Raw genomic sequence first — 19,975 nt, forward strand, 5'->3', positions numbered from 1 at the left:
TTCTGGTAGACGTTAACGGGGGCGTGCGCATAATGAAATGCGATGGCAGGTCGGTGGGAAGAGACCAGCTCCGCGTCGTTCATTATTCTATCTCCGAATTTCATCTAACGCTTTATGGCAGGAGGCAGCGGCGTGCTCCAGTTTCTCTAGAAAATTTAATAACATAAGCCGCGAAGAAGAGTTCCTCCGGCCGGCACGTCGACCAATTTGCCTTCCATCTATAAATTCATCAACACTTAATTCCTGAGCGATTTAAGAGGGTTACGCTCTAAAATGTTGAAGGTGCTGCTCCTTCTAGTCACACAGGGCGCCGCCTTGCCGTCCAAAGCATTCTCTCCTAGCCGTCCTTTTATTTTCTGTAGGCATCAGCAAACAGACAAATTCTGTAAACTTGCGTCTGTTTTTTTTTTTTTTTTTATGGAGAATTCGTTTACTGAGGCAATGTGTAGTGGAAAGAAGTAAATTTATTGCTGCGTCAGACGTAGATGCTCTTGAGATTACTTTACGGTTTAACTTTCGTAACGCTTTTATCTCATAAATGTGTACTTTCAGAAGAAGAAACCGGAGTCTTTTGAAATACGGTGCTACAAAAGTAATTTTATAGGTAAATGGTCAGATTAAGTAAGAAATCCAGAGAAAAATCGAGGGATACTGTATGGAAAACACTCACCACAGAAAGTAACAAGTTAGCTAAGGTGCACATGAAAGCCGGCCGCTGTGGCCGAGGGGTTCTAGGCCCTACAGTCCAGAACCGGGCGACTGCTACGGTCGCAGGTTCGAATCCTGCCTCGGGTATGGAGGTATGTGATGTCCTTAGGTTAGTTAGGTTTAAGTAGTTCTGAGTTCTAGTGGACTGATGACCTCAGAAGTTAAGTCGCGTAGTGCTCAGAGCCATTTGAACCTTCTTTTTTTTTTTTTTTTTTTGCACATGAAAGGTTGATTAGCAGGAGAGGGAAATTAACACTAGAAGAAAAGAGGGTGGGAGGAAATATTGTTAGTGTGAACGAAGAAAGATAGACTGAGGCGACGAAAGTCATTGAATTGCTATAATGGCGTGTCGGATCTCCTTTCGTCCGACGCAGTGCAGCAACTCAACGTGGCATGGACTCAACAAGTCGTTGGAAGTTCCCTGCAGAAGTAGTGAGCAATGCAGCCTCGGTACCCGTGTATAATTGCAAAACTGTTGCCGGTCAGGATTTCGTGCACGAACTGAACTCTCGTTTCGATGGAATTCATGTCGGGCGATCTGAGTGGCCAATTCTTTTGCTCGAATTGTCCAGAATGTACTTCAAACCAAACAACAATTGTGACATGGTGACATGGTGCACTGTCATTCACAAAAATTCCATCGTAGTTCGGGAACGTGAAGTCTATGAATAGCTGCAAATAGTCTCCAAGAAGCCTGACATAACAATTCCCAGCCAAGAGTGGTTCAGTTTGCCCAGAGGACTGATCCATTCCATGTAAACACAGCCCACACGATTATATAGCCATCACCACCTTACATAGTGCCTTCTGACAACTTGGGTCCGTGGCTGCGTTGGTTCTGCGCCACACTCGAAACCTACCATCAGCTCTTACCAACTGAAATCGGGGCTCATCTGAACAGCCATGGTTTTACAGTTGTCAAGGGTCCAGCCGGTATCGTCATGAGCCCAAGAGAGGCACTGGAGGCGATGTCGTGCTGTCAAAAAACATTCGCGTCGGTCGTCTGCTGCCATAGGCCATTAACTTCAAACTTCGCTGCACTGTCGTAGCGGATACATTCATCGTATGTCCGTTGATGATTTCTGCGGTTATTTCACACAGTGATACTTGTCTGTTAGCACTGACATCTCTACGCTAACGCCGCTACTCTCGGCTGTTAAGTGAAGGCCATCGGCCATTGCATTCTCCGCTGTGAGAGGTAATGCCTGAAATGTATTCTCGGCACGCTCTTGACACTGTGGATATCAGAATACTGAATTTCCTAACGATTTCCGAACGGGACTGTCCCATGCATCTAGCTCCAACTATCATTCAACGTTCAAAGTCTGTCTATTCCCGTCGTGCTACAAAACCTTTTCTGATGAATCACCAGAGTACAAATGACAGCTGCCCCAGTGCACTGCTCTTTTATATCTTGTGTACGTCACATTAGCGCCATCTGTGTCTGTGTGGTATCGCCATCCTATCACTTTTGTCACGCCGTTGTATTATCGAAAATGTTGGCTGCAGTATATACCCACAATCCAATTCGCAAGCCAAAGTCAGAAGTGTATCAAAGGACTAATGACTTAAACAGTCTTAAATTTCTTATCACTGTCATTTTAAGGGCAACAGTCATTGTGTTGTAAAAACACCTCGAAAAAATAAAGTTACGCAATTATTTTTTGGTTTGCTTGTGTAGATATATGACAGCTCTTGCGGTACACATTGCCACTGTACCGCAGCACCCAGCCGATAGATGAGGCAAACTAACTAGCATAACCGATCGATAAAATGGAGACGGGCTACACTATTTTGCTGTGGTTCCTCTAGCAGTGTGCTACGGTAGTGTGTCGCGTTGATATCAGTGTGTACCGTAACTCGGACATGTATCAGCACAAACATACCATAAATCAATTACGCATCTTTATTCTTTCGAACTGATAATTAATGCTTTATGAGTAGCCCTCGTATTTCTCCATTGTCTGATTATTTTGTACTGTTGTATTGACACGTCTCATCGTGAATAACTGCATAATGTACCCATAACGCAAAAAAATACAGTCATGCATCGGAAAGAATAATTTAATGCGCTAAAAAACTGCTGGTCTATCAGTAAACCATCATTATCAATTTTTCTAATATCTGATGATGAAATATGGTCAAAAGGTCGAACATCATAGATATATAGATCTCAGGTGTTCTCCACCAATTTCAGGCCCCATGAGCTTTCCTGAGGATGACCTTGCAGACTAGCATCACTGTTATCTTATCAACAACTGGGAATACAGGCGTTTGCACAGCTCTCTTTTCAGCTCAAAAGGGAAGAGCTTTCGGTTTTTTTTTTTTTTTTTTTTTTTTTTTTTGCATGTAGGTATTCTGATGGTATCCTTGGACAGTGAAGCTATGTGCTCAGTACAACTTAACTTCGCCTGTATTATTACTCTCAAGTTCTTTGCTGGGGGAGAGAAGTTGATATCTGTCCTGCTTAGACTCAACAACTCAACAATTGTAGGGATTCTCGATATTTGGGGGTGATGAGCTAGAGTAACAAATCAGGACCGCTTGAGGTTTGCATCAGTGGAGCTTTAACGCTGTATTCTGTACGCATTTTGATACTGAATGCAAGACAGCAGTGAAAGTCTCGAGAGCTGTCTTTTTGTTCATCGGCTTTGCACTTATATACAACTGGAGGTCATCATCGTACAGATTCATTTAGTAAGCACGAAAGCGTCACGGCGACAGTTAATTTTGCAAAAAGGGGTTCTGCATCACCTTGTGGTTTACTGTTGAATGGCCACATGCTAAAAGGGCCTTAGTGATTCCATAACAGTTTCGAGAAAACTAATAAAAACGTAATTACATCTAAACCATTCTTTCTTTTCTCCTGAAAAGAAAACATCACTAATGCATAATATTGATGTGAGTATCAGGATTCGTTTCAGACTACGAACAAAATTAAAATCGTGGACATAAGCAAACAAAGGAATGCCCTCTGACAGGCAAATAGTGTTCAATTTTCTGAAACCTATTACGGTCAGTAATGCCAGTAGCATTCTCGACACAATATGACTTTTGTTCCGTCTTCCACAGCTGTCGGAATATGTGTAATTCAGTGACTGATGGAGGAACATTCTACAAAAATTTGTAGAGGAAATTGCTTACCTCATTGCACCCTTGTTTTCCATTGCCTTCATGATATGTATACATAAGTGCATTGTTTTTTAATGTCATGAATACAAAATGTATCAGTTGTCAATTGTATGCAAAATGTATCCTGGAGAGGACTCTGTGGAATTTGGACATTTTTCATGTAGACAAAACTGTAAGCAAGTACATCGAGTTCGTTTGTCCTTTTAGCTTCATCAGTAAGCTTAGTAAAAAGCCGTTATCTTTCCAGTGGCGACATCGTTAATGCGAGGGTTTCTCATTTTCACCTTCAGCTCTTCACATGTGGAACAGCAATCTGTTTCAGGACGTCCAAAGTGCAAAATGAAATTTTCCTTTAAAAATATTACTTAAGGTAGTCTTTATCAGGGAATTTCTCTCCTTAAACAACAAATGCTTCACTAGAATGTTAAGTCTGGCATCTAAATATTTGGTATCTTTGTTAGCATGATGACTCTCTTTTACTGGAAAACTTTCAATATGTTTCCGGGTATCTTCTCCTGTTCCTTTTGGAAGGACTCCCTTGACATGCTAAGAGAGCTTCAGTCACTGACTAAAGACCTTATAGGATGTTATATCTGTAGCATCTTTCCTAAACTAGCCAACCTTCTGTCTGCGTGCCTACTAACATCAGTAACACGCTCCATTTTGCATATTTTCAGTTTGAGGCCCTTTTAGTAGATGGCGATCTTGTTAACTCTAAGGGCTCGGAGAATGCTTTAAGAGTTCTCAGTAACGGCAAGATGCTACAGCAATGTCCGTTTAAGATAGTGGTTTGACAAGTCCTTATTTCAAGGACTCAGAAGAAACACTTGTGGTTAAGCAGTGATAGTCACCAAAAAATATTAACTGATTTCAGGCTGGCTGTGCATCTGTTATTCAACATGAAATCAAAGAAATTACGATATAAAGCCAGTTCGTAGTAAAGATATTTCTGTTACTGATAAATCAAATATATGTACAGTATTTAACAATCATTTTCTGAGCATTGCTGGTGAATTAAATTAAAATATAGTTTCTACAGGGAATCATATAACTTTCTTGCTAAATGCCTTTCCGAGATTGATGCCTGTAATACTCCTCTGTCATACAGACAAGGGGGAGATTGAGTCAATAATTAAGTCACTGAAGACTAAGGACTCTCTTGGTTGTGATGGAGTGCCCAGCAGAATATTAAAGTACTGCATTGCACCTGTTATCCCTGTATTTAGCCACATTTGTAATTTTTCCTTTAGGAATGGTCAGTTTCCTGAACAATTAAAGTGCTCAGTAGTAAAGCCGCTTTATAAAAATGGAGAAAGGGATAATGTAGATAATTTTAGACCTATTTCTATGCCATCAGTGTCTACTAAAGTTATTGAAAAGGTTGTGTATGTAAGGATATTTGATGATTAAATATCACCCTATTTGCTATCGAATGTACAGTTCGGCTTTAAAATTCGTTTAACATCTGAAAATGCTGTATTATCTTTTCTCTGTGAGGTACTGGATGGGTTAAACGAAAGATTTCGAACGCTAGGCATATTTTTTGATTCAACTAAGGGGTTTGATTGTGTTGATCATAAAATGTTGCTCCAGAAGTTGGACCATCATTGAATACGGGGAGTAATTCACAATTGGTTTACCTCTTACTTTAGCAAGAGACAGCAAAAGGTCATTATTAAAAATGTTGAGAATGGCTGTGATGTGGAGCCTGAGTGGGGTACGGTCAAGTGGGGGGTGCCCAAGGGATCAGTGTTGAGGCCACACCTGTTCCTTGTTTATATAACTGATATGCCCTCTAGTATTACGAGTAACTCAAGAACACTTCTGTTTACTGATGACACTAGCTTGGTAGTAAAGGATGTTGTGGGCAACATAGGCTTGGTTTCAAATAGTGCAGGTCATGACCTAAGTTCTTGGCTTGTAGGAAATAAACTAATGATAAATCACAGTAAGACTCAGTTTCTAACACACAATTCAACAAACCCGGACTTTTCAGTTTCACAGAATGGGCATACGATTAGTGAAACTGGACTGTTCAAGTTTCTAGGTGTTCAGATAGGTGGAAAGCCCACGTTCAGATCTTGTTCAGTGACTTAAAGCTGCCATTTTTACTATTCAAACGTTATCTGAAGTGTGTGATCATCCGATATGAAAATTAAACTACTTTGCTTATTTTCGTTCACTTGTGTCGTATTCCCATTCTAAAAGGATATTTTTGGCTGAGAAACGGGCGGTTCGGGCAATAAGTGGTGTAAGTTCACGAACCTCTTGTCGACCCCTGTTCACGAGTCTGGGTATTTTGATATTGGCCTCTCAGTATATATGTATTCCGTATTCTCATTTCTTGTTAAGAGTGTTAGTTTATTCTCAAGAATAAGCAGCTTTCACTCACTTAATACTCGGCAGAAATCAAACCTACATATGGGTCGGACTTCCTTAACCCTTGTGCAGAAACGCGTGCAGTAGACTGCTGCATCCATTTTCAATAAGCTACCACTCGAATTCAAAAATCTTAGCAGTAATCCACGTGCTGTCAAATCGAAACTGAAGAGTTTCCTCATGGGTCATTCTTCTATTCTGTCGAGGAGTTCCTTGAAAAATTAAGCTGATTCTTGTTGTATTGTTAATTGCGTTTACTTAAACTTATGGACTTGCTATTTTCGGTTTCATAAACATTTTATTTTCATCTGTTATTACTTTTATGTTGTAATTTCATGTACTGACACGTTCCATGACCTCAGTTTGATCCTACGGAATTTGACGTGAAAATAAATAAATAAATAACCTATTCTTAGCAACCTGTCAGGAAGTTTTCGGTTCCCTATCCCGAGAAGGGAATGTCTTAGCACACCATACGTTGACTCGTGAAATATTTGATTATTTAAACCATTTCTCAACAACCTACGTTTTGCTGATGTGCTTTTTGGTTCTAGTTCAGATAATATGCAACTACTAATGAAAGACTATAACAGAGCTCCAAGATTCGTCTAAAGTAAGACCAAATAATGCATAAGCGATACATCGATAAGACAGAATTAGCTGATGCGTTTTTAAACAGGGTGTTCATTTTAACTTATCACACTGAAATACCTGGAAAACTATAAGTTGGATGAAAAAATTTTATAATTACAATTTGTTTGTCTGGTTGGGTGATATCCGACGATACCACACTCGACCCGCAGCCCCACCCCCTGCATGGGTGGCGGGGTAACTTTAAAATCTTGAAATGGTACTCCCGTTTTTTACTGCAGATTACGACTCTATGGCAAAATATACATACGTTTTGTTTGAAGCATTGTCTTGGTTTCACCATAGATGGTGCTGTAAACGGAGGAATAGAGGTGGGTAACAATCTTGATTTACAATATGCTACTCAATGGCCCTTGAATATCCAGTTGCACGTGGGAACCCACGACCTCCCTGCGAGGGTAAGACAGGCCAGTATTCCACAACTTCTAACTGGAAACCCCATTCGCAACGTTGTATTCCTCCTACATATCGAACGGGTGACTACTCGACGCGCCACCGTTGTCGTGTAACAAACTGCTACGTGTCATAACAGGCAATAGACTACAACCGGAGCTCCCGTGTCGTGCAGACGTAGGTTAGCGGCTTTAAACATTACAATACTTACGAAGTGTTTATTGCCTGCACATCTGTCTATCACTTAGAGAACGGACGTGCAAGTGGATGATTAATGTTGCAACCATAGAAGAAAAATTGAAATGGTCCTGATTTTAGGAGAATGTCGGAGAAACGTTGAGGCTGCTGTTGCCTTGTATGCCGAGCGTTTCCCAGAAAGATCGCTCTCGTTCGTTCTTTTACAATGTTGTGAACTTCTTTATGTCTGATAACAGCATACAGACCGGTAAAAGGCAGCGAAGCGAACGTGTTACAGAAGAAGCTACGGAAATAGCTGTACTGTCGACACTGCACAACAACCCACGGATAAGCGTCCGGCAATTAAACCACGATTGTAGTATTTACATAGGTAGTAATTTCACAATACTGCGTCGTCTTAAGTATCGTTCATACCAATTGTCACTATGTCAAGAACTTCATGGCACCGATTTTCATACCCAGGTAGTGTATCGTGAATGGGCACGTCAACAAATGCAGACGAAACCCACGTTCCTTGCGGAGGTACTGTTTTCCTATGAGTCTACATCCACAAACCATGGTAGCGTTAACCGGTGAAACATGTACACTACTAGTCATTAAAATTGCTACACCATGAAGATGACGTGCTACAGACGCGAAATTTAACCGACAGGAAGAAGATGCTGTGATATGCAAATCATTAGCTTTTCAGAGCATTCACACTAGGTTGGCGCCGATGGCGACACCTACAACGTGCTGACACGAGGAAAGTTTCCAACTGATTTCTCATACACAAACAGCAGTTGACCGAAGTTTCCTGGTAAAACGTTGTTGTGATGCCTCGCGTAAGGAGGAGAAATGCGTACCATCACGTTTCCGACTTTGATAAAGGTCGGGCTGTAGCCTATCGCGATTGCGGTTTATCGTATCGCGACATTTCTGCTCGCGTTGGTCGAGATCCAATGACTGTTAGCAGAATATGGAATCGGTCGGTTCAGGAGGGTAATACGGAACGCCGTGCTGGATCCCAACGGCGTCGTATCACTAGCAGTCGAGATGACACGCATCTTATCTGCATGGCTGTAACGGATCGTGCAGCCACATCTCGATCCCTGAGTCAACAGATGGGGACGTTTGCAAGACAACAACCACGTGCACGAACAGTTCGACGACGTTTGCAGCAGCATGGACTATCAGCGCGGAGACCACGGCTGCGGTTACCCTTGACGCTGTATCACAGACAGGAGCGCCTGCGATGGTCTATTCACCGACGAACCTGGGTGCACGAATGGCAAAACGTAATTTTTGCAGATGAATCCAGGTTCTGTTTACAGCATCATGATGGTCGCACCCGCGTTTGGCGACATCGCGGTGAACGCACATTGGAAGCGTGTATCCGTCATCGCCATACTGGCGTAATACCCTCCGTGATGGTATGGAGTGCCATTGGTTAGACGTGTAGGTCACCTCTTGTTCGCATTGACGGCACTTTGAACAGTGGACGTTACATTTCAGATGTGTTTCGACCCGTGGCTCTACCCTTCATTCGATCCCTGCGAAACCCTACATTTCAGCAGGATAATGCACCACCGCATGTTGCAGGATCTGTACAGGCCCTTCTGGATAGAGCAAATGTTCGACTGCTGCCCTGGCCAGCACATTCTCCAGATCTCTCACCAACTGAAAACGTCTGGTCAATGGTGGCCGAGCAACTGGCACGTCACAATACGCCAGCCACTAGTCTTGATGAACTGTGGTATCGTGTTGAAGGTGCATGGGCAGCTGTACCTGTACACGCCATCCAAGCTCTGTTTGACTCAATGCCCTTGCGTATCAAGGCCGTTATTACGGCCAGAGGTGGTTGTTCTGGGTACTGATTTCTCAGGATCTATGCACCCAAATTGCGTGAAAATGTAATCACATTTCAGCTCCAGTATAATATATTTGTCCAAAGAATACCCGTTTATCATCTGCATTTCTTCTTGGTGTAGCAATTTTAATGGCCAGTGGTGTATAAATGGAGCGTAGACAATCCCCACTGGCAGCCCCCCACTGGTTACGGCACATTGACCATCAACGCTCTTGGTCGATTAACGTGTGGTGTGTCATCATGGGGAACAAACTCATTGGTTCGTATTTTACCGACGGCACGCTGAATGGACAGAAATGTTGAGCGTTTCTGGAACGGAAACTACCGGTACTACTGAAGGATGTTGCCCTGGGCGTTCGATAACGCATGTGGTTTCAGCATGTTGGTTGCCCACTATCTACAGAACTGAAGCACACACGACGTATTAGACACTATTTGCACGGTTCGGTGAATCGGCGGATGTGGCTCTATTAAGTGGATGGCTAGGTCGCCGGATTTGACAACGCCGGGTTTCTTTTTTCTGTGGATATATTTAAAATATAACAGAAACGCCTGTGCTGACTTTCCTGCAGATATGCTTCTGTCCTGTGTACAGTCATTTGACAAGCGGATCACTAAATGTGTTGATGTTGGTGTTACTACGTTGAAACGCTTACCCTAATTGGAAAAGTAGGGTAGGTTTCACCTCGATCCACGACCAAGGTGTCGCGTCGAGTAGTCCCCTGTTCGATATGTCGGAGGAATACGGCGTCGCGAATGGGGTTTCCAATTAGAAGTTGTGGAATACTGGCCTGTCCTACCCTCGCAGCTTGGAGGTGGAATCCGAGGTGCCATTGGATATTCAAGGGCCACTAAGTAGCATGTCGTAAATTACGATTATGCACCCACTTCTATTCCTCCGATTATTGCGTTATCTGCGGCGAAACGAAGAAATTGCTTCAGACAAAACATATGTAGATTTTGCCGTAGAAGCGTAATCTGTAATTAAAAACGAAGGTTCCCATTGAAGATTTCCAAGTTACCCTCACCACCCACGCACAGGGTGGGGTGAGAGGGTATCGCTGGATGTTTCTATCCGAGACAAAAAATTGGAAGTACTACTTTGTTTGACTTGATGTGTAGTTTCCGAGATGTTTCAATGTCTTCAGTTAAAATGAACACTCCGTATAGAGCGCAGTTCCAAAAAGGACTGAAGAGATATCTAAAAACAAGATTCCGATGTGAATGAAACGGAAAAACCACCCGTTTTCATTTACAACAATGATAAAGCGACTTTTAATTACAAAATGATTTAGGAACTTGCAACTGTCACGCAAGCAATGAAAAGATGCATTTTGCGAGTTAGTATAGGAGAGACTGGAAAAAAGTTTGATAAGGAAGAAAACTCACTTGTAAGACGTGATTATGTTTGGAAAACTAAATGGCGGTGAGTGTGACATATCTCACGACGAATGGATGAAGTGTGAACAAAGGCATTTTTTGATGTTTTCAAAGGGATACAGAAGTCTGGTAGGATACCGCAATGGACGATAGAGCAACACAACAAGAACGAGCAACACGGCTGTGTAAAGCTGAAAACTGTATTGCACGGAGATACCTATGAAAGGTCTTTACCCAGTAGTTGATGTCAAATGGCTGATGATGAAAATGAAATGAGTTTCTAAATTAAAAAAGTAGTTAATACCATACTCGCCAACGGCCTTGCAGCAGTGGTAACACCGGTTCACGTCAGATCACCAAAGTTAAGCGCTGTCGGGCTGGGCTAGCACTTGAATGGGTGACCATCCGGTCTGCCCAGCGCTGTTGGCAAGCGGGGTGCACTCAGTCTTTGTGAGGCAAACTGAGGAGGTACCTGATTGAGAAGTAGCGGCTCCGGTCTCAGAAACTGACATGCGGCCGAGAGAGCGGTGTGCTGACCACATGCCCCTCCCTATCCTCATCCAGTGACGCCTGTGGGGGGAGGATGACATGGTTTTACGACAGAATCCCAGTAACAAGATAGAACTGCCGGAGTCTATGGTCAGTTCCATGGTTCAGAGTGGTCAAACCAGAGTATTTGCAACATTTGGTGTGCTTGATGCTGCGCAAAACTGAGGCAGTGATTAATGAAAGAATATCACACTCATGGTCGTCCGTGTAGAAATGTTTTTCACATAAATTACTTGATCAGTTTTGAGACGTATTATGTTACAAAACTAAATTTTCTGGGTGACAAAAATTATTATATTCCAGAGAATTTATGCTTATCAACTCAGTAGTTATATATTTTATAGACAATAGGTAAGCATGATTCATGATTACCTTCAAAATATCATTTTTGTATTTTAAAAATGATTATGGACGTGACTCTTTATTGTTGTTGACAGTCAACAAAGATATCGTTTTATAATTAAATTATAAATTTATATCCAATAAAATTATCAATAATTTAGGGAATAAAGCAATGGCATATTAAAAAAAATATTTTTATTCATGTACCGGTAACAACAGTGATAAAATGATACTGAATGTAAAAATGCTGAATTAAAATAATTAGAAATGAGAATACTGTTGGTTATAAACAAAGTTAATCCATTATAAAGTGCTTTTGGCTAATCTTCCTTGAAAGTGATAATGTAGAGAACAAATTTTAAGGCATAGAGTTATGCATACCATACCACTGATGGCTTTCTGCGAAACCAAACAACGCTTAAAAGAAGCGCTGCGTTTAGATGTTGTTGATTACGTTAAGGAGACTCTGACGGGGAACTTGATTCCACAAGTGGGAAACGCCTCGTAGTCAACTTGACAACAACATTTCGAGGGAGGATATAAAAAAGTCGTCGTGGAACACAAGATCGAACTTTTGCCTCTCCTTTTGATCCGCGGAGCAGCAGTGTGCTTATTGTTATGGAAGGCAGAGCGACAGACAAATGACTGAAGCCGTTGCTCCTTAACATTTTCTGAAGAGAAGACAATAACAGCCATTGTACTATCTCAATGCGATCAGCCAAGTAATGCTATCACTGGCTAAACGAGAGGTTTTGCGAAATCACGGAAATGCTTCCAGAAACGTAAGAGCATTCTGTAAGGAATAAGAAGTCTCTACTCGAGATTATACGGGGGATGAGGTCGTGCCATGTCTTGAACCTCCCCACCCCCCCTCCCCGCCCCCTGCAGACACCACTGGTCACACGAAAACTGAGAAACATTGCAATACCTTTTTTATCAAATAATTTGTAACCTTCTGAAATTGTTGGGTTGTGAGTATTTGGTTTCATTTTTAATTAAATATTTATATTTTAACTCAGAGCTCAAACAGCAGACAGGTCACGTTTCTTCCAAATTTGTTATAAATTATGATGCGCATTTCAGTTAAAATAAACTTTTGAATGCAACATTCAATGAATTTTTGCGAAGCGCCCAAATCTATACCACTACTGCAATTATTTTGTGGAGGATTTCCTAACCGTTAAGCACAAACAACGGAAAATTCAATAACGAGCGACATAGGTTTTCAGACGCATCGTATCTTATTAGGAAGGTCCATCGTTAAGACCTCTTCGGCCTCAGCTGTGTGTATTGTAGCAAAAGATTGGTGTGGCACTTCAAGTTTTGTTCTCATATCACAAACTTTTTAATCCGTGACACGTTGTTTATAGTAACCCCTTCATTATCCCTTTCTTCTGTAGCCATGATACTCGCCGTGTAAACAAAAATAATGCCTCGGCCACAAAAATTTACAAATTATTATCACACCAAGCCACTTAACGTGGTCCGTAAGTGATTACTCTCTTTTTGTTGTCCAGCTCCGGCTCGTAAAGAAAGGGGGAAATTCTTGAGTTAACACGTTAAGTGTTGGAACGGACGCTGGAGGTGAATTTATAGCGTTCTCCTTCAACACCTGCTGCAGAATTGCAGCGACGAAATAGCCAGCAGGAGGGCAGTATCAAGAAGTTTACTGCCGACCTGATTTACGAAACAAGGCGAAGACTGGCACAATAATACGCTTGTGGTTAAAGTGGTTCTTATCCAGAGAAACGCCTCAGGCCTTCGAAACTGTGGTAGATTGACGAGATCACTTTCACAGTCTCTGATGCAACAGTTTACGTTCGCAAACAGCAGTTCCGTTTTAATGATGTAGATGTGCATGGCTCAACGCTGGAATAATGATGAGATACGGCAGTCAGCTACAGTTTCCTCAGTATAGGCCAACCCTATTATGTTTATCTGTCATCTTTCAATAACGTCACTTCCAGAGATGTTTGTTAATGGAAAAAGTGGCAAGTTGCATGATGGATTGGAGTCCATGTCTAAGAATAGGCCCCTGCAAATGGCTGAGTAAGTCAATTCAAAGGTAGGAGGAAGGCTACGGCTTACCACCGTGAAAATGACAATACCTATCAAAACACTGTGGAGTTCAAATCAACTTACAGGTTGATTACAGCATTACCTTATACCTATTTGTTTTTGGGGACTTTATTTCCCATGACATGTTTGGAGGAAAGATCGCTTCAGACTCCATCAAAAAGTTCGAAATGTTGCAAGGGCTCATTTAATATGTCTTTATCATTGTGCTTTTCTTCCACACGCGAAACAAGGCACTGAAGAATAGGAAAATTAAGTACGTCAAGAAAACTGAAGATTTAATAAGCTTCAAGAAAGAAAATATGCGACGTGCGAGTAGGAATCGCGCACTGACGGTTCCGTACAAGCCGTTCTGGGAATCAAGACGGTCGGCCATTTTTGCCTGCTGTCGGCGTTGATACCCGTAAGCTATCGATCCCTGAGACTCCAAGAGTTTCGAGAATATTTAAGTTAAAATAATATAAATGTGGCATAAAGTCTTTCAGGAGATACGCGACCATTATTACAATAATCAATAGCTCTCCATTGAGACTGACTGGGGCGCAATGGTAAAAATCAACCATCAGGCAAGGAATGACTTCACTGCTCATATGACACGCTTTGGAATTTGTCCATCATCACCAGGTTTGACATCGGATAACAAATAACAAATAAATGGCTCTGAGCACTATGGGACTTAACATCTGAGGTCATCAGTCCCCTAAAACCTAGAGTTACTTAAACCTAACTAACCTAAGGACATCACACACATCCATGCCCGAGGCAGGATTAGAACCTGCGACCGTAGCGGTCTCGCGGTTCCGGACACAGCTGAAGTAGTTGAACTAACATAATTGCTAGAGCTTGACCTCTCCCACAATTATTTCAAAATAAACGTTAGAATGTACAAACGGAATGTGGGTCTACCAAGGGGAGTCCTCTCAGTGGGACCTTTGTAGAAATTTCTATTAATCACCTCAAAAATAAACTTCCGAACAACTAGGACAAAACTATCCAGAAAATTGTACGCTACTGCAGATATGTAGAGGACACAATCATTGTATATAATGGAACCAATGAAGAAACAGCAACTCTGTTAAAAAAGTTCAATAACTTTTGCACTAACATCCATTTCTCCATAGAACACTAGAAAGATGGCAAAATAATATTTTAGACATGACCATAACCAACTCAAACCAGACCCTGAGCATTAACGTACACAGAAAACCAAAAATCACAGACATTTTCATTAATAAATCTTCCACATACCCAAACTCACATAAATAAGCTGCATTCAGAACTTTCTTAAGCAGAGCACAGGAAGTTTTATTTAATTCTGCTGTGAGACAGAAATAAACATTATCAAATACACTGCACACAGCAATGGCTATCATGAAATAAGCTGCATTCAGAACCTTCTTAAGCAGAGCACAGGAAGTTTTATTTTATTCTGCTGTGAGACAGAAATAAACATTATCAAATACACTGCACACAGCAATGGCTGTCATGAACATGAAATAGATGCACTTTCACAAAGCATAACTAAAATCAAAACGAAACAAACGTACATGGCTACTCCTTCCCCCTCCCCCTCCCCCTCCCACCCCCCAAACATACACAGCATGCAAGAACTTAAGTATATAACGATATCATAGTTAGGAGCCATCTGAGATAAAATAGCAAAGTTGTTTAAAAACGCAGATAACAGGATCACTTTTCCCACCAACAACAAGATAAGAAAAAAAATTAGTCCAAGACATCGTTCAGTCTACAGACAAACAGAGCAAACCAGAAATTTATTAAATTACATACAGTCGTTGCAACAAACACTAAACTGGCCAAACATGAAGAAATTTTTAAAATCCGTTTTAAGGAACACATTGACTGTTTCAGACTGGATAAAGCTAACAAGTCAGCCACAGCAAAACATATAAATGAAACAGCACTCATTGTTACAATAGATAACGACCTCAAAGTGCTATGAACTTTGGAAAAAAAGCTGGAGAAAGTCACCTTGGAAGGAATGAAAATATTCATCCATGGCCTTAAATCGAAAAACGAGAGCCTAAATGAAATGACAGAGTTCAAAAATTCACATTCTTGACGCATTTCAATCCAGCAATCTCAAAATAGTAAGTACAGATGCCAGAAATATCTTTGTAATTCTGAAAATAAAAAAAAATATTTATACTGTGATTTGTATTACAGAATTGGCACAGTTGCTCATTTTGCAATATATTACGCCAAACCATCATCGGTGATATGACAGCAACACGTGCAAAGGACACTGCTACTGACAACATGAGGATCCACATATCGATAGTCAAATCGAAACTAGCCTTGTTTTGACCACCGTACTGTGTTCTGCATTGCTGATTTTGTTTTTTATATCATGCCTCAAAGACACCGTTGTGAAGTCTGTGAACAATGATGACGAAGTCCAGAAGAGCCATGGAGATCGTGACGCCTCAACACATCACAAGAAAACTGCCACTTCACGAGAATAAATTGAGTGATTGTTTTACCAAATTTTCATGTGAACAGAAGACGAACACAGAAATTGACGTTCACTCTTACTAGGTTATCCTTCTCTCTCTCCATAGGATAATCACTGCAGTCATATAAAGAAGCTTCAGTATCTGTATAAACATGAGTTAAATATTTTTGTCATGCCAGTAAAGCTTGATGATGAGGTATCACCTCAAAATATGTTGATAAACAAATGAATTAGTTATCAACAAGTTTTGTGACTGGTAGCGGCATTTTAAGCCTTTTCTTATTAAATGGTATCTTCTAGGCCGGCACATATCCAGGAGAACAAAGAAAGTAGTTTTAGGTGCTGCGGTTGAAAGCATTCTGAGATACAACTCAGCACGTTGGACGTTGGACGAGAGGAAAGGGGGGGGGGGGAAATTGAGGGTGCCAAAAGTGAGGTTTTACTGTGGAGTATGAGAGCGATCCGCTTGGAAGGACTGAGGAATTAATGTGCAAGAATGGAGATGGATGCTGTTGAACCAGTCGGAGGTAGGACTGATGCCCGAGTGCAGAGACGGTATGGGCACGTCCGACGGGTGTAAGACCAACGACGGTCACAGTGGTTGCTCAACTGGTCTCCACCAGGAAGAAGGTGACGAGGGAGGCCGAGGGCAACGTGGAGTTGAACGATAGCCAAAACCACTGAAAAGAAGGGTGGCGAGATAGAAATTTGTAGCATCTGAGAAAAGGCAACTGCTTATAAGTGGAAACGCCTGCTAAAAGTAAGTGACAAACAATACATTTTGCAAAAATTTCAACAGTTAATAGGTACTATAGCTCGCACTGTCCTCGAGAAACTGTCCTCGAGAAAGTTAGGAAAGAGAGAGTATTGAAATATTCTAATGCTAAGGCAGTACCAGTTATAATGTAAGAGTCAGAGATTTGGACTCTAACCACCAGTCCATGTAGGAGGGTAAAAGCAGCAGTGAGGAGGCTACTAAGACCACTAGCTGGCTAAAAAGTATTAGATCGGATTACGATGTCCCCACAGGGCCATGAAGGTCCAAAGGACCTCGCCATGTCATCCCTCGCCTTGTGGCGTTTTGCGGATGTGGTATGTAGGGGCATGTGGCCAGCGGACCGCTGCGAGGGGTCATGGTCCGTGCGGCTTCCCCCGTCGGAGGTTCGAGTCCTCCCTCGGGCTTGGGTATGTGTTGTCAATAGCGTAAATTAGTTTAAGTTAGATTAAGTAGTGTGTAGGCTTAGGGACTGATGACCTCAGTAGTTTGGTCCCATAAAACCCTACCACAAATTTCCAAAATTTGCCAGAACACCGCGTTCCCGGCCGTTTTGCGAACTTTCCAGACAGTGAAGCCGCAACTTATCGGTCAAGTACATCCTCGGTGGCATCACGAGAATGAGTGCATCCCATGCAAGTCCTCTACCAAGGAAAAGTCTTTGCGAATATCGAGAATCAAACTCAGGTCCTCCACGTGGCAACTATCTTCGCTTACCACTCAGCTACGGAGGTAAACTAGACAGAATTAAGAGTGGTGAAATTAGAAAGGAAGAGGGCGTCAAAAGTATTATTCGTAAAATAGAGGAGTACAGAAGGAAGTGGGATGAACACAATAAAAGGATGTCAGAAGAATTAATATACAAATTTAAATTAACATAAAAACATGCACCTGAAAGTAAAAGAAACTCTGGCGCAACCGCGCTAGCAGCAGGCTCGGCCCTTAAAATTACTAGGGCCGAGCCGCCGAGTTTGCCTATAGAGATTAACACGGGCAGCGGGACGCGTGGGGACGAGTTCACACTGGCAGCGTGCGCGGAGCGCCTTATCGCGCTGTTACATAAGCGAGCGTTCGCTGCGCAGCGGCTCATACGCGCTGCTGCTGTCGCACAGGCAACTGCATTGAACGCTGCCAAGATGAGATATAGAAGGCTACGACGTCGTGCAAGACAGACAATATATAAATCAACTGAAGACATCGAAATGACAACAACAATCGCAGACAAGAAGAAGAATACAATAAAATCTGTGGCTGCACATTCGCATCTAGATGGACCAGCAGTGTTTTGTGGATGTAAACTTAATTTCAGTATCGACACGAACGATACATTTACCCACGGCAATGGATGGCTTACAGTAGCCATTGTACGAGGTGGGACAGGCGTTCCAAACGTCGCAGGACTGGAAAGCTTCGTGGACAGAGACATCATCGCCTACAAGACGTATCATGTTACTGAAAATGCAAATAAAGATTTTGGAAAGTCAGCACATATGTCACCCTCACCCTTCTTCCTTTATACACGTAATAGACGTAAAATATCTGTAAATGAAACTGTATTTATTTGCACAGGCAACTGCATTGAACGCTGCCAAGATGAGATATAGAAGGCTACGACGTCGTGCAAGACAGACAATATATAAATCAACTGAAGACATCGAAATGACAACAACAATCGCAGACAAGAAGAAGAATACAATAAAATCTGTGGCTGCACATTCGCATCTAGATGGACCAGCAGTGTTTTGTGGATGTAAACTTAATTTCAGTATCGACACGAACGATACATTTACCCACGGCAATGGATGGCTTACAGTAGCCATTGTACGAGGTGGGACAGGCGTTCCAAACGTCGCAGGACTGGAAAGCTTCGTGGACAGAGACATCATCGCCTACAAGACGTATCATGTTACTGAAAATGCAAATAAAGATTTTGGAAAGTCAGCATATATGTCACCCTCACCCTTCTTCCTTTATACACGTAATAGACGTAAAATATCTGTAAATGAAACTGTATTTATTTGCACAGGCAACTGCATTGAACGCTGCCAAGATGAGATATAGAAGGCTACGACGTCGTGCAAGACAGACAATATATAAATCAATTGAAGACATCGAAATGACAACAACAATCGCAGACGAGAAGAAGAATACAATAAAATCTGTGGCTGCACATTCGCTTCTAGATGGACCAGCAGTGTTTTGTGGATGTAAACTTAATTTCAGTATCGACACGAACGATACATTTACCCACGGCAATGGATGGCTTACAGTAGCCATTGTACGAGGTGGGACAGGTGTTCCAAACGTCGCAGGACTGGGAAGCTTCGTGGACAGAGACATCATCGCCTACAAGACGTATCATGTTACGGAAAATGCAAATAAAGATTTTGGAAAGTCAGCATATATGTCACCCTCACCCTTCTTCCTTTATACACGTAATAGACGTAAAATATCTGTAAATGAAACTGTATTTATTTGCACAGCCAACTACATTGAACGCTGCCAAGATGAGATATAGAAAGCTACGATGTCGTGCAAGACAGGCAATATATAAATCAATTCAAGACATCGAAATGACACCAACAATCGCAGACAAGAAGAAGAATACAATAAAATCTGTGGCTGCACTTTCGCTTCTAGATGGACCAGCAGTGTTTTGTGGATGTAAACTTAATTTCAGTATCGACACGAACGATACATTTACCCACGGCAATGGATGGCTTACAGTAGTCATTGTACGAGGTGGGACAGGTGTTCCAAACGTCGCAGGACTGGGAAGCTTCGTGGACAGAGACATCATCGCCTACAAGACGTATCATGTTACTGAAAATGCAAATAAAGATTTTGGAAAGTCAGCATATATGTCACCCTCACCCTTCTTCCTTTATACACGTAATAGACGTAAAATATCTGTAAATGAAACTGTATTTATTTGCACAGGCAACAGCATTGAACGCTGCCAAGATGAGATATAGAAGGCTACGACGTCGTGCAAGACAGACAATATATAAATCAACTGAAGACATCGAAATGACAACAACAATCGCAGACAAGAAGAAGAATACAA

The sequence above is a fragment of the Schistocerca serialis genome, chromosome 4, assembly GCF_023864345.2.
Source record: "Schistocerca serialis cubense isolate TAMUIC-IGC-003099 chromosome 4, iqSchSeri2.2, whole genome shotgun sequence".
NCBI lineage: Eukaryota > Metazoa > Arthropoda > Insecta > Orthoptera > Acrididae > Schistocerca > Schistocerca serialis.